Source organism: Pan troglodytes, chromosome 10 (assembly GCF_028858775.2).
Source record: "Pan troglodytes isolate AG18354 chromosome 10, NHGRI_mPanTro3-v2.0_pri, whole genome shotgun sequence".
In the NCBI taxonomy this organism is placed as follows: Eukaryota; Metazoa; Chordata; class Mammalia; order Primates; family Hominidae; genus Pan; species Pan troglodytes.
The window spans coordinates 69585842-69601605 of record NC_072408.2 but is presented as its reverse complement, the minus strand read 5'-3'; the positions used below and the strand labels follow the sequence as shown (position 1 = coordinate 69601605).

General features: G+C 43.3%; 1 long non-coding RNA gene across 1 annotated transcript; it reads right to left on the bottom strand.

Annotated features, from left to right (window-relative positions):
* Positions 1–229: 229 nt before the first annotated feature.
* LOC100614326 (uncharacterized) lies at positions 230–14379 on the bottom strand. The gene is made up of 6 exons (XR_010148346.1): positions 13826–14379; positions 12991–13116; positions 12577–12697; positions 9678–11589; positions 9104–9423; positions 230–2835 (listed from the first exon to the last, which is right to left on the bottom strand). It is a non-coding gene; the product is annotated as an uncharacterized LOC100614326 (long non-coding RNA).
* Between the last annotated feature and the right edge of the window lie 1385 nt (positions 14380–15764).

Below are 15764 nucleotides of genomic sequence, written 5' to 3'. Positions count from 1 at the left end.
TTTCAACTTGAGGTTTGGGAGGACAAACATCCAAACTATAGCAGGTTCCCCACAGGATCAGATCAAAGCCAGTCTCCAGCTGGGGCCACACCTTTTTTTTTTTTTAGCTTTATCCTCTTGCTCCATTCTACCTCCCACATTCCCCTCTCCTGAGAGACCATTCTCAATAAGACATTTGAACAAGAATCTCTGTCTTAGGCTCCTCTTGCAGGAAATCTGACCTACAACACATGCTTATTCACGTTTATTAGAAGACCTTTTTCGTTACCACGGTCACGATACATCACTGGGTAAACCAAAGGTGAGATGAGAAGCAGCTTGATGGGACCCTCAAACCAAACTTTTACATACAAACCAATTCAACTGAAAATATGCCTAATATCTGTTCTCTTGTTGACACTAACCACATTCTATCAGATCCGAGATGAAGATTTATTTATTCAAAGGTTAATTTTTTCTCACTACAGAATATGAAGTATACTTATTAAAAAGAAGTAGCTATATAGAATTTATTATTAACACATTTGTTATAGTTATTTAAAATGTGGCTGGATGATTCCAAATTATCTTGTAATAATTATTCTTGCTATGAAAGTACAAATGTCACATTTTAAAATCAGTTCCTGGGTGCTTTTTTTTCCCCCCCATGAACTATAAACTCTGCTATTAAGGATGGTTGGGTCCCTGATAAAGAGGCTCTGGTTAATCTAGCAGGGTTTTAAAACAGATCAGATTTCCAGTTTGCAACTAATATAAATATAATTAAATACATGAAGGAAAAAGCAGAACATAATTTAATCTTCTGCTATGATTCACAAGTCATGTCAGGGTCATCATTATAAACCTCAATTACAGTACTGCAGAAATGTAGTGAGATCGGTGAGTGGCATTTAGGTTGAAAGAAAGCTAGATAGACCAGATTTTATTGCATATATTTACAAAGATGGAATGCCATAACATCTGGTACCTCATCCACTGTTTTTCCTCCAATATTCTTATCCTAGCATAGGTTCTTGTAGAGTCCCCCATACTTAATCTCAGCTGACTAAATCCATTTTTCTAGCCTACAATGAAAGAATCATGACTTTTTAATTTTCATGGAATTATTCTCTCAAATAACTTCCACCTAAAGAAGGATCCAATCATAGTTTAAATCCGATTTCTTAATGTATTTCAATGTATTCTCTTTGGTACAATCTGTTATATTTTCCATTTATGGTTTATGCTTTCTATGCTATATTTTATTAACCAAATATACTGATCATCATCTTCCTGACCCATGAGATTATCTGAGTGTCTTTTAAGGGGTTGTTTATGATTTGGTAACTAAACATTTTTCTTTTTTTTTTAAGAAGAAACTATCATTAAATGAGTAATTCCTATAATCTGAGAACTGTTTGCTGTTTCTAAAAAGATCCTTTGTATTGGTCAAATACATCACAATATTTATAAAAGTTTGCAGTGTTTCAGTATGTAAACTACATTTTCATTAGGAACGAGAAAGAATACTATATTTACTAAGCTAACACATATATACACTGAAGATGAGAGGTGATATAATTTATTTTTCTTTTCCATCCAAATTATCAGTAATAGTGGCTAAATGGTAAGATAGGCTAAAAAACTCTAAGTGACCCAATTTTACAAATTAAAGAAGTAAGTAAACATTAGAATGAATACAATTAAACAGGAGAGGCTGGGCACAGTGGCTCACACCTGTAATCCCAGCACTTTTGGAGGCAATTCTATTATCCAGTAAAAGTTTAGCAAGCAAATTCAAAGAAGGCTGTTGTGCAACCATAGCCTTTGCAGTAGAATCTGCTATACAGCCTATTATGAGGGATCAATTTCTTTCTTTCTTCTTTTTTTTTTGAGACAGAGTCTTGCTCTGTTGCCCAACCTGGAATGCAGTGGGGTGATCTTGGCTCACTGCAACCTCTGCCTCCCAGGTTCAAGCAATTCTCCTGTCTCAGCCTCCCGAGTAGCTGGATTACAGGTGTGCACCATCACACCCAGCTAATTTTTGTATTTTTAGTAGAGATGGGGTTTCACCACATTGGTCAGGCTGGTCTCAAACTCCTGACCTCAGGTGATCCACCCGCGTCGGCCTGCCAAAGTGATGGGATTACAGGCATGAGCCATTGTGCCCGGCCGAGGGACCAATTTCTAATCATTGCTTCATTTTCTTCATACCATGGAAAAAGACCCAACAAATGGTGCCCATCTGGAAGGATGAAGACCTCCTGGCAATGTTCTCTTCAACCTATGATGTAGGTTAACAAGAGTGGACCAGTGTTCTGTTTCTGAATGATTATGGAGAAACAAAGGTACCATTAAAATTTCTAACCCATATTAGCCCTTTATCTTCCATCCATGAAGGCATAAGTTTGCCCATGTATAAGGTTGGCAGCAAAATCCTCCACAAATAAAAGTATACCCTATGGGTGCACGCGGGACCACCCCTTTTCCAATTCTATTGTTCACAGAAGCATAAGCAAGAAAAAATTAAGAGGTATGAGTCTCATGACGGCACAGAAGTCTTGATCTGTGATCTTGGGAAAGCTGTCCATGACTATGGTGCTGTCTGCTTCTGGAGAAAAACGTCTCTGTTCAGCTTTACCTTAAAGTCTCCAATAGATATGCAGTTCCAAGAGTCTAGAGGTGCCCCTCTGAGTTGTGAGATTATGGACCCATAATTCAACGTCTCAAAGTTTTGCTACATGTGGGCAGTAAGGGCAGTCTTTCTCTGATACTATTCCCAGAAGACACAGTCTCCAGATTCTAGATCATGAAGGGTTTGATTGTCCTTAGTGGATCAGGAAAAGCTTCCTTGACCTGGTGAAAATACACATTAACATAATGCATTGAGGCCTCACAGCATTTAGTCCTATCAGAGTTTAGCAGCAGAAGATACATGAGGTTCTAAAATTAGGAGCACAGGCTTTCCAGTGACTATTTCATTGTCTTCTATTGGAAGCGGATCTGCAATATGTTTCACTATGACAATCCAGTCAATTCAGTTAGCTTTGCCTAATGCTATGACACCTAAAAAAAACCTTATTAAACTGTTTTACAACTTGTCCAGTCAAACAAGTACCTTTATTGCTAGAGATTTCTCCAGGAATGCCCCATGGGGGAAAACACATTTCCTACTAACCTTTTAGCTACTGTAATAACAGCATCAGCCTCCTTGCATGGGAAAGCTTCTATACAACCAAAAAACATGCAATGAAAATGGCAATTGAATGAAATCCCTCTCTATATATTCAAATAGCCCATCAGGTAGCAGAAATGTACCTGAAGTTTTGAATGTATTTCCAGGATTGTGAGCATGACAAACCAAATGTTGGTCATAAACCATTTTCGCAATTTAGAACATTCACCACACCAATATGTATATTTTAAATCTGGATCATTTTCTCTCTTCAGTGATAACTTATAAAGTGCAGAGCCTTTAATAATGGAAGCTTTAAGGGCTCAGGAAGACCCAAGCAGCCATTTAGGCTTTCCATGAATCTATGATTAACATTGGATTTAAGTATCAATTCTGTTTCTCCAATTCAGGTGCATAGCACTGTTTATTAAATGGATCATCATAGGAAATTTGACTAGGATCATGGAGTTCATTCAAACTACACATCTTAACGATTTCGGTGCTGACTGATTTAGCATGAAAATCTCTGGCAGAGTATTTCCTTGGTATTCAATTAATTCTTTTCCTGTTTGGATTAATAAATAGTCAGTCTCTTCATGAGTTCTGGGAATTCTTACCCAGTCCAAATGATATGATCATAAAGCTATCAGAAACATGTATTCAAGAGTTCTTTCCATCCTTTCCATGAGTCTCCTTGAAGGCACAATTCTCTAGGATTTTACTTGCTTATAAAGAGTTTTCAGAAATGCATCAAAATTAGGCAACTCACTGCGGAAATGACTCAAAATGGTCATGGTTAAAGACACAATTGACAAGAAAGTTTGTTTATTTCTGCAGCCTATGATGTTTTGCTTTTTTGTTGTTGTTGTTGTTGTTGACAGGTCTCCCTCTGTTGTCCAGGCTAAAGTGCAGTGGCACAATCACAGCTCACAGCAGCCTCAACCTCTCAACTTCCTGGACTCAAGTGATCCTCCCGTCTCAGCCTCCCCAGTAGCTGGGAACACAGATGTGCAACACCATGCCTGGGTAACTTTTAAAAAAAATTTTTGTAGAGATGGGGGTCTCACCATGTTGTCCAGGCTGATCTCAAATTCCTGGGCTTAAGCAATCCTCCTGCCTTTGCCTCCCAAAGTGCTGGGTTTATAGGCATGAGCCACTGCCCCTGGCCAGCCTATAACAATTTAACATAATTGTAATTATGACTAATAACATACAGCAAGACATACCAGATTTTTAGGAATCTCATACAACTTTGGAATACAAAATAATGTATCCATAAAAATATAACTCAAAGAAAGTTAAACATCATTTCTTATTTGACAATGTTTCCCATATAATTTAATATATCAAATAATCTTGTTTATTATCTCTCTTTTGAATGCTGCAAGGGCCCTCTGTAACATCCCAAAGTTGGTTTGAGGTCAAAAAGACTTAATTTTGAACTTGAAATTTAATTTTGAAAAGCCTGTCAAATACATCAAAGGTTTAAAACACTTAACCAAAATAGGAACAGAGGTCACTTTAAAATAATAGTCATTCATTTAGCCAAAGTGATAATTACAAGGTTTTAAAAAGCAAAAACCTTTATCCTTTGATAGAGAGGAGACTCAATTTAAATAACCAAAAGACCCACTAGAGACAGCAAGAGGCAGAATTTTGACAGAATTGGTCTCTCCTCTCTTCTCTCTCTCTCTCTTTTTACGGTTTATGTAAAAGGCGAATAAAAATCTTTTACTAACTCTTATTAATTCTACATTAAAATCTTATGCAAAAGAAAACCAGTTTTACTTTTGTATTAACGTATTACAAACACTACAGTCAATTTTAATAAAACCTTATAAACAAATCCATTTAATCTCAGTCAGCTTTTGACCACACAAGATTTCCATAAACCTTTTAAAATCTGACAAAACTTTTTCTTCTATTTTCCGAACTGTTTATACTTAGTTTTATCTATGCCTTTTTTATTTCTTTCATTTAAAACAACCTTTAAGTAACTTCACAAAGTTTTTTCAACACACTTTTTTTTTTTTGAGACGGAATCTTGCTCTGTTCCCCAGGCTGGAGTGCAGTGGCGCGATCTCGGCTCACTGCAACCTCTGCCTCCCAGGTTCAAGAGATTCTTCTGCCTCAGTTTCCTGAGTAGCTGGGTTTACAGACCTGCACCACCACACCTGGCTAATTTTTGTATTTTTAGTAGAGATGGGGTTTCACCACGCTGGCCAGGCTTGTCTTGAACTCCTGACCTCAGGTGATTCACCTGCCTCAGCCTCCCAAAGTGCTGGGATTGCAAGCGTGAACCACCGCGGCCTGGCCACACACCTTTTTATGCCTTTACCACTTTCCTTACCAAAAACGTATCTTGCTTTTCTTTATAAACCCCATATGCAGAATTGTTAACCCTGATTTCTTGTGAAAACTTAGGAAGTAAGTAATTTTGAACTGTTTCACGTAAGGTTTTTGGGTTTGTTTTTTGAGACAGGGTCTCATTCTGTTGCCTGGGCTAGAATGCAGTGGCACAGTCACAGCTCACTGCAGCCTTGACCTCCTGGGCTCCAGCAATCCCCCAACCTCAGCCTCCTGAGTAGCTGGGACAGGCATGTGCACCACTCCCAGCTAATTTTCTGTATGTTTTGTAGAGATAGGATTTTACCATGTTGCCCAGGCTGGTCTTGAAATCCTGGGCTCAAGCAATTCACCTGCCTTGGCTTCCCAAAATCCTGGGATTACAGGCATGAGCCACCACACCTGGCCTATAAGTATTTATTGATGAAAATAATTTCATAATATTTTAGAAAGATGTTTCCTCAATTTTTTGTTTATTAACAAATCTGAATATAACTATAACTAGCTTTTCTATGCCACACAAAAATAAGATGCCAACATATATAAACTTATGTTTAATAATCTTCCAGATTTTTAACTTATTTAGAAATCACTCGGTTATCTCATAATCATCTATTACTTATTGTAATATAACATAATTTTAAGATTTTAAATTACTTAAAATAATTTAGAAACTAACACAGGTATATTCCCTAATGTCTTCCCTAGCAGTCCTGGGTTCTGAGTACTCACATGGTACCTAGGACAGCTACGAGGGCTGGGCCATTCTGAGTCCTGAAATTACGCTCCAGGTATACAACTCAGGACACAGTACACAGTTTTAAAGAGGATGCCTGGAGGATCTGATCACTCCCAGGATGACCAAGAAGGGGTGACTCTTGGGCGTGACTCTGCTTTGAAGTTACTGGTCTAGGCAGTGAGGACATGACCCTAAGCCTCACCATGGCCACCTGTCCAGACTCCAGAAGCTCAAAACCAAACACAAGCTCACAGGCTGGGCATGGTGGCTTATGCCTTTAATCTCAGCACTGGCCAAGGTGGGCAGATCACCTGAGGTCAGGAGTTCGAGACCAGCCTGGCCAACATGGCAAAACCCCATCTCTACTAAAAGTACAAAAAGTAGCCGGGCGTGGTGGCATGTGCTTGTAATCCCAGCTGCTTAGGAGGCTGAGGCAAGAGAATTGCTTGAGCCCAGGAGGCGGAGGTTACAGTGAGCCAAGATTGCTCCACTGCACTCGAGCCTGGGCAATAAGAGTGAGACTCTGTTTCAAAAACAAAACAAAACAAAACAAACAAAAAACAAAGACAAGCTCACAGTAAAATGTGTGCAAGGCTTGGGGGAGCAAATCAAATAAGTGTTAAAAATATTACAGAATCAAGGCCAGGAATGGTGACTCATGCCTGTAATCCCAGCACTCTGAAGATCTCGAGGTCACAAGCTCAAGACCAGCCTGGGCAACATAGTGAGACCCTGTCTTTAAAAATATATATATATATATAGAGAGAGAGAGAGAGAGCTGAGTGTGGTGGCACGTGCCTGTGGTTCCAGCTACATGGGAAACTGAGGTGGGAGGGTTGCTTGAACCCATGAGGCTCAAGATTGCAGTAAGATATGATCACACTACTGCACTCCAGCCTGGGTAACACAGGAAAACTTTGTCTCTAAAAATAAAAAATAAAAAAAGCAGAATCAGCAGTTTCGTGACCTTAAAACATCTATCAGAGATAGCATAGACCTGTCTGACCAGTAGACTAAAGCAAAAATGCCTGAATTATATTTAACTGACAATTCTGAAGCTATTTCTGTAACTGCCTGATAGGTTCTTTCTGCCCGCTGCCCAAACTCAATTCATTGAAACCGTGGCATTGTAGTAAAGAAAAAGTTTAACTGACGTGAGGCCAGCCCATACAGGAGAACTGGAGTTAGCATTCAAACCAGTCTCTGTGAAGGCTGGGAGGCTAGGGTTTTTTGTGGACAATTTGGTGTGCAGGGGCCTAGGGAATGGATACTGCTGATTGGTTGGAGATGAATCATAGGGGTTTGGAAAACAGTCCTCATCCCCTGAGTCTATAACACTTCTGGGTGGGGCCATAGGACCAGGTGAGTCATGAGTTATGGATCTGGGTGGGGTCAGTCTATAAAACATCTCAAAAAAACCATCTTAGTTTCTACAATAGAATGTTATCTATAAGAGCAATCAGGGAAGCCACAAATCTTATGACCTCTGGACACAAGACCCCTGAGCAGTATGGGATTATAGAAACTATGCCTACATGTTAGTGGAGTTCAGGCCCTCCCATAATCCTATTCTTGTGGCCTTTCCTTAGTCTTACAAAGGTGGTTTTTGGTCCCTGAGCAACGAGGGGATTAGTTTTAGGGAGGGACTATTATCCTTGGTTTCAAGTTCAACTGTAAACTAAATTCCTCAGAAAGTTAGCAAGGCCTATGAAATGACTAAGGACAGTTTAGGGGTCAGAAGCAAGATGGAGTCAACTATGTCAGATTTTTCTTACTGTCATAATTTTGCAAAGGTGGTTCCAATCCTATTATATTTTGCTCACCATTTAAATGCTATCTTTAGTTACCAAATATTATCACATACACATAACACACATAGACATACAGACTTAAAGACAGAAGCAGATCTAATAACTTTCATAAACAATTCCCATTTGCTGGCTTTCAAATAGTCTCTTTTCCCTATTTAGACTATCAATCTTCCAACTACCTAATTCATTGCCCTAAGAAATTGTTAGGAATCCTAAATTTGTACTTCTAAAGGGATGCTCTTAGGTGGAACATGGTGAAAAATTCATATCTCAAAAGCACAGAGCTGAGACTTCGGGCCTAAATACTGTACCATTGGTTCCCTAAACCAAGGAAGAAAAGTGTCGGTAAAGGCCCAGTTAAGACAAGATGGCAAGGAAAAGCACCTTAAACAATGGTAAGATTTATGTTAGATCAGCGGTAAGAGTTTCTAGTGACCCAGTCCACCCTCTTCTCAGTGTAGATGCCCTTACAGATGGAGATTTCCTTTATAGATGTAAATTTCATTTACAAAAGGGTTTCAAAGTAGCCATCTAAATGCCAGAAAGGTATATTTTGGAGACCAACTTAGTTCAATAGGCGGTCTTCTTAACTTAGCTACTGTTTCTTTGCTAAAATTACTGAGTTCGGGGCAGAGCTCATTACTGAACTGTGCAAAGAAAGCATTTTATTTCTTTTTTCTTTTTTTTTGAGATGGAGTCTTGCTCTATTGCCCAGGCCAGAGTGGGAGTGCAGTGGTGCAATCTCAGCTCACTGCAACCTCTGCCTCCTGGGTTCAAGTGATTCTCTTGCCTCAGCCTCCTGAATAGCTGGGATTACAGGTGCGCACCACCACACCCGGCTAATTTTTGTATTTTTAGTAGAGATGGGGCTTCACCATGTTGGTCAGGCTCGTCTTGAACTCTTGACCTTGTGATCTGCCCACCTTGGCCTCCAAAAGTGTTGGGATTACAGGCATGAGCCACCGCACCAGGCCAAAGAAAGCATTTTCTTTGCCTGGACTCGGCATGGATAGCTCTAACAAAGAAGCAAGCTTACTTTACCTAAGGGCTTACCTTTTTGTCTTTTTATTGAGACAGTCTCACTCCATCACCCAGGCTGGAGTGCAGTGGTGTGACCATAGCTCATTGTAATCTTGAACTCCTGGACTCAAGCAATCCTCCTGCCTCAGCCTCTCTGGAAGCTAGAACTACAGGCATGAGCCATCACGCTCGGCTAATTTTATTTTCATTTTTTTGTAGAGATGGGGCCTTGCTATGTTGCTTGGACTGGTCTTGAACTTCTGGCCTCAAGCAATCCTTCCACCTTGGATTACAGGCATGAGCCACCACAGGTCCTCTATCTTCTATAAATACTTTATCCAGCTTTCTTTTCCCTTTCAGGGCAAGACAGTAACAATGACAAAAGGTTAGAAGACCTAATTTTTCTGATTAGTCACTTAAGCTTTTTATTTGCCTTTTACAAAGAATCTTTTAAAAGAATCTATAAAATTATTGGAATCTTTTTAGAAGCTTCTGAACTTCAACAGCCATCCCTGAATAATACTAAATTGGGAGACTTCATTTTTATATGTACTTCCTAAAGTGCAGTGTTGTTCATTTGAGATGTTCCACCATAACTTTAGATTACCTTTAGTAAGATTTCACCATTTCTGTAAGTGTTTGCTGCTTCCAGGGCCTATACCTCATACAGGTATATGTAGGTGTAGCCAGAAGGTAGAGCACTCAGTTCCGCAGAAATTAAGGATTTCTTTATTTATTTATGTATTTATTTATGAGATGGAGTCTCGCTCTTTCGCCCAGGCTGGAGTGCAGTGGCGCAATCTGAGATCACTGCAACCTCTGCCTCCTGGGTTCAAGTGATTATCCTGCCTCAGCCTCCAAAGTAGCTGGGATTACAGGTGCCCACCACCACGACTGGCTAATTTTTGCATTTTTAGTGGAGACGGGGTTTCACCATGTTGGCCAGACTGGTCTCGAACTCCTAAGGTCAGGTGATCCGCCTGCCTCAGCCTCCCAAAGTCCTGGGATTACAGGCCTGAGCCACCACACCCAGCCCAAGGATTCCATTTTTACGTTGAATCTTGTATTTGGCTCTCAGATCCCCTTGATTAACTTGACTAATGATTTTTCCTGACCGAAGCACACAAGAAAAAGAAACAAAGGGTATAGAACATAAAATTCCTTGTGAGTTTCTTAAAGCCAGAGTTCATACCCCTGCAGTATTGTTATCAAAATATTTACTGGCGGTTTCTATCTGACCCAGTCAGATACCCGAGGCATCTAACTGCATCCAAGCCAGTTAATTATCAGATCCAATCAAATCCTGGACCCAGTCCAATGTCTATCGACTTCCAAACTCAGCTAAGATCAAAAATTTGCTCAAGCAAGCTTGAACAGCTGAAAACGGCAATGTATGGAGCTTCAGAATCTGAGAGAGAATGTAGCCACAATCTCCAGTTGCTGTAAGAGAGCAGTGGACACTGCGAGAGGACGGGCCCAGCAGGTACCCCTTGTGGTCACTCAGTGCTCCTGGGGGATCACTGGGAGCTCTACTTTGGGGTCCATTTCTGACACCATCTGTTAAAAGAAAAACTTCAGACAAATTAAATTTAGCAGAGCTCAATTGAACAAAGAATGACTTGTGAATCAGACAGACCCCTGAACCAGGATAGCTTTGGAGTGACTCCAGTGCTGCTGAGTGGTTGGAGAGAATTTATGGACAGAAAAAGGAAAGTGACCTAAGAAAACAGAAGTAAGATATAGAAACAGCTGGATTAGTTACACCATGACATTTCCCTTATTTGAGCATGGTTTGAACAGTTGGCCACCTCTGATTGGCTGAAACTTGGTGACTGGTACAAGAGTAGGTTACAATCTGTTTAATCATTGGGTTATAGTTCACTATGTATGAAGAACCTTTAGGTTAAACTTAAAATATTGAAGGAGGCAGCTTTAGGGTAAATTTAACACTAGGAAGCTGTAAGTAGTTTATTATGGGTGATACACAGAGTCGGGCAAGAAGGGGGGCAGAGGTGGAAAGACGGGTGAGACCAGGTAATAAAGAATCTTATGTTATATTCATAAGTCCATAATTTATTCCTGCCAGCACCACATACCTATTTGTTTAAAAATTTTCATTTCCATAGCCCCCCTAGACTTCCTCATGAAGGAATTTCCTAAGACTTTGACCTTGATGAATTCTGATTCATTGACAATCCCTTCTTTGTTTTCTTATTTTTATTTTTTCACTTTCTTATGGTCCTGAGATCACTCCTTTCTGAGTACAAGCATCTTGGCTGGCCTAGAATATAGTCACAACTGTGTTCCATGGACTTTACTGAAGGTGGAACAACTGTCTTCCCAGCATCCCATCTGTACTGGTCCATTTGCATTGCTATAAAGGCAATTTATAATTCACAGTTTATTATGGCTCACAGTTCTGCAGGCTTATAGGAAGCATGGGACGAGCATCTGCTCCTGGTGAGGCCTCAGGGAGCTTCCAAACATGGTGGAAGGCAAAGGTGGAGTTGGCATATCACCTGGCAAGAACAGGAGCAAGAGAGAGAGGAGGAAGATCACAGACTCTTTTAAACATCCAGATCTTTCATGAACTCATTACTGCAGGGAGGGTACATAGCCACACATGAGAGATTCCCCATCACCCAAATACCTTCCACTAGGTCCAACTCCAACATGGCGGTCACATTTCAACACGAAATTTGGAGGGAAAAAACATCCAAACAATATCACCATCTTACACGCTGGTGTTGTCTGGTGGGCTGTTTGGGAAATAATGGTCTAGACACATTTCTCAAACTTGGCAATATGACTCCACTGGACATTAAAAAGGGGTTTCCAGGTATTTCAAGATAAAGGGATTTATTCTCAGGAGCTGCAAACATAAGCTAGGTTTTCTTACAGTGTTAACATCTTGGTTTCAGTTACACGGGTCACCAGATTGATACAGATTTAGCTGAGGTAATAAATCACTGCTTCAGCAATCTTAACAGTCAAGTCAGTTATCTAACAATGATTTGACAAGTAATGAGGTCACCTGTCATTTCCTCCCATAAGTAATTCAACTGCATTTAGTTCATAAAACAAATGGCTAGAAAAGCATCTAAATCAATTCCTACGATCAGAGAGAGAGATGTCCCCATCACCATGAAGCAGAAGTTACAAAGAAATGGGGGAAGATGCTATGCAGTTGGCCTTGAACATAGAGAAAGGGACTACAAGCCAAGGAATGCAGGTGGCATCTAGAGGCAGAAAAGGGCAAGGAAATGGATTCTCCCCTCGATCCTCCAGAAGGAACACAGCCCACACTTTGATTTTAGATTTCTGACCTCCAGGTCTATAAGATGATCAATTCATCTCTCGATATGGCCTCGTCCTGTTCATTGCCACTGCTCTCCAGTTTAGACTCTCCCTTGGATCTGCCTCTTTTCTGAATCCATCCTCTCAAGTTGTTTTCTTAAAAATCACATCTTATTATGTCACAGGGTTTGAGGTGCATGAATACTCACTGACTCTAGTTAGGCTCCTTTCCTGGAATATCATTAGAAACCAGAAGTAAGGGTTGTTTACAATTCCCATCAAGGACATTTGGTGTGATCTCAGGAAGGCTTAACAGGGATGTGATTATAGCTTAAAAAAAAAAAAAAAAAAGCTTAAAACAAATTGTACTACACTCTGAAGAAAGAACGCATTAACCAAATGGGCTAGGTAGGGTAAAGATTTTTCTGCACTTATCCAGCACTGAATGGAGGCAAATTCACTGACTTTGGCAGCCATCAGTAAGACTGGAGGTGAGGATACCTGGATTTTTAGGAAGGGTTTTTCCTAAATAGTAGGTATTGTTATCCAATCAGGAAGTTCTGTCCTGATATAAATGCTCATCATATAAGAGTTAGTTATCAAGAGTCAGTCAACTTGCTCACCTTTAGATGTGATAACACTGAGGTCCAGATCCTCCTGGTGATCAACACAAACTGGATTAAGAGTCAGCTACTCGGTCAGATCCTGAATCCTGGTCCAACGATAACCACACTCTTGCCTGCTACCTGCTTCAAGAAGTACACAAAAGAGGGATCACTACCACAGCCAAAGAAAGGAGGAAAGTTTTTTTTTGTTTTTTGTTTTTTTTTTGAGATGGAGTTTCGCTCTTGTTGCCCAGGCTGGGGTGCAATGGCGTGATCTCAGCTCACTGCAACCTCTGCCTCCCAGGTTCAAGCGATTCTCCTGCCTCAGCCTCCCAGTTGCTGGGATTACAGGCATGTGCCACTATGCCCGGCTAATTTTGTATTTTTAGTAGAGACGGGGTTTCTCCATGTTGGTCAGGCTGGTCTCGAACTCCCAACCTCAGGCAATCTGCCAGCCTTGGCCTCCCAAAGTGCTGGGGTTATAGGCATGAGCCACCGCGCCCGGCCAAAAGGCAGAAAGTTCTAAGAAGGAGAGGTCAACATTGGCAAATGCCACAAAGGGCACAAGATGGGAATTAAATTTTTCCATTAGATTTGGCAATTAAGCAATGGCTGATGTTGTTCAGTGGAGTGAAAGGCTGAGAAGGGAATGAGAGGTTAGGAAACATTCACCTTAAGGCTAGGCAACATTCACCTTAAGGCTAGGCAACTCCTTTGAAAAGAGTCAAGTAGGGTTAAGGGAGGATCCATGCCCTCCAGGTTGACTTTTAAATCATATTCCCTTTGGTTTTGCATTTGAATCACAGCGAACTTTCTCCTCTCCAAATGTTGATTTGACAAATTTGACTCTTACCATGGCTCTCTTCTCAGTCCACCTGCAGGTCAAGGAACTAATGAGGTGTGGAGTAACTAAAGGTCAAAAAACAAGAGGAAGAAACAAAGGGCCAAAAAACCCCAAACCTTAAATCAGGTCCTGAGTCAGATACGCTGTAACAAATTCTGCTTCAAGTTTAATATTCTTGTTTTGATGATGTTTAAAAAAAGAAAAATAAACGCAAGTGTCTGGAAAATTAAAAGGCGGGGTGGGGGGGCATTTTAATTGGAATGCTTTCTTGTATCTCATCCACTATCCGCACCCCATCGCCCTGCAAATTAATAGCTGTTGCGGAGTTGGGGTATGTGTGACCACAAAATCCAAAGGCTGAATTTTGCCCAGTGCCTGAGTAATTGCATGCCACACACAAAAAACAGTAGAATATTGAAAACAACATACACATCTGTATTTCCATATGAAAGCACCCGTTTCCTTTCTTGATTATCTGCTATTTTTAAAGGGGTTGGGAGTGCAGCGGGGCGGGGGGATGAGGCGTTTTTTCTGAATCCGAGCCCAGCTCTTTCTAAACTTTTGTTACTCACGTCCGTTTGATTCATTTGCTGTGTTTTCTCTTTCTTTCTTTCTTTTTTCCTCTCCTGCCTCTGTCAGTGCCTGCTGCTAAGAGGGACGCTGAATCACAGCCACTGCAGATGAAAAGCAATTCAAACCCAGTCCTTGGAGGGGGGATGGAACGGCTCTTTTTGATTTTTTTCCCTCTGCAGAAAAAGCCTCCTACTTTCCGGGTGACCGTAGAGGGCAGTTTGACAAGTCTCAGCCCCGGGCGATGGAAGATTTTGCCCGTGGGACCGTCACGAGCCACCGGTCATCTCCCCGCGCCCGGCTTTCGGGTCCTCAGGCCTCGGTGCGTCGCGGGCCAGGCGACAGCGGGGGGGCGTCGCGGGCCGGGCGAGCGTGGCCCGGTGGGCCCGAGGGTCGCGCCGAGCTCCCCGCCGCTTTAAAAGCTCCCACAATGCAGCGCTGGCGTCCCAGTTCCGTTACGAGGTCTCTCCCGGCGCCGGCGAGCGGGCCAGGCGCGGGCGGGGCGCGGGGGAGCGGCGGCTGAAACCCGAGCGCCCGGCCGAGGGGGGCGCCCCCGCGCCGCTCCTCTCGCGCGCTCAGCCGCTGCCCGGCGAAGGGGCGGAGCCGCCTGGCCGCCCGGCCCGGCCCGGCCCGGCCCCCAGCCCGGCCCCCAGCCCAGAGGCACCGGCCGCGGGAGCGAGCGGGCCGCCGACTCCTACGCCCGCGCTCGTCCGGCGCCCCGCGCCGCGCCCCGCTCAGCGTCTGCCGCCCAGCCTCGCCGAGCCTCGCCCTTCCCGCCCGCGGCGGCGTTGGCGCTGGGGGCGGCTCCCGCGGCGTCTCTGCCGCTGGCCGAGCGCTCGCGCACCGCGGCACCCCCGCCAGTGGCGTCCACACTCACCTAGCGCGGGCCGGGAGGTGCGCGGAGAGGGAACGCCGGGGGGCCGGGGCCTCCAGCCGGTGCGGGGCGCGCGGCGCGGGGAGCGCCGGGGAGTGCGGCGCGGGGACGGGCGCTGGGCGGCCGCGGAGCTCCGGGTGCCGCCGCGTCCCCAGCGCCCCGGCCGGCCCCTCTGGGCGGCCTGCGGGGGCGGCGCAGTTGCGAAACTGAGTAAGTATTAACTTTACTTGGCGGCGGCGATCCGGGCTGCGTCGGGGACCCCGCCCGTCCCGCCTGCAGCCTCGGAGCTGCCCTCCGCCCGGTTGCCCCTCTCTCCGCACCTTGGGTACCTCGTCCGTTCCGCCCCCACCCTGCCCCGCCGCGGGCTCCCGCTCCCTCTGCGTTCACCTTTCCTGGTGTGTCACCCTTTGCGCCTCTCCTCGCGGCACACAAGCCGCGGACTGAAAAGTACGAGCTTGGTCTTTGCTTTTCTGCTTCCTCCCAGTGTCCTTGGCAAGGGAGTTT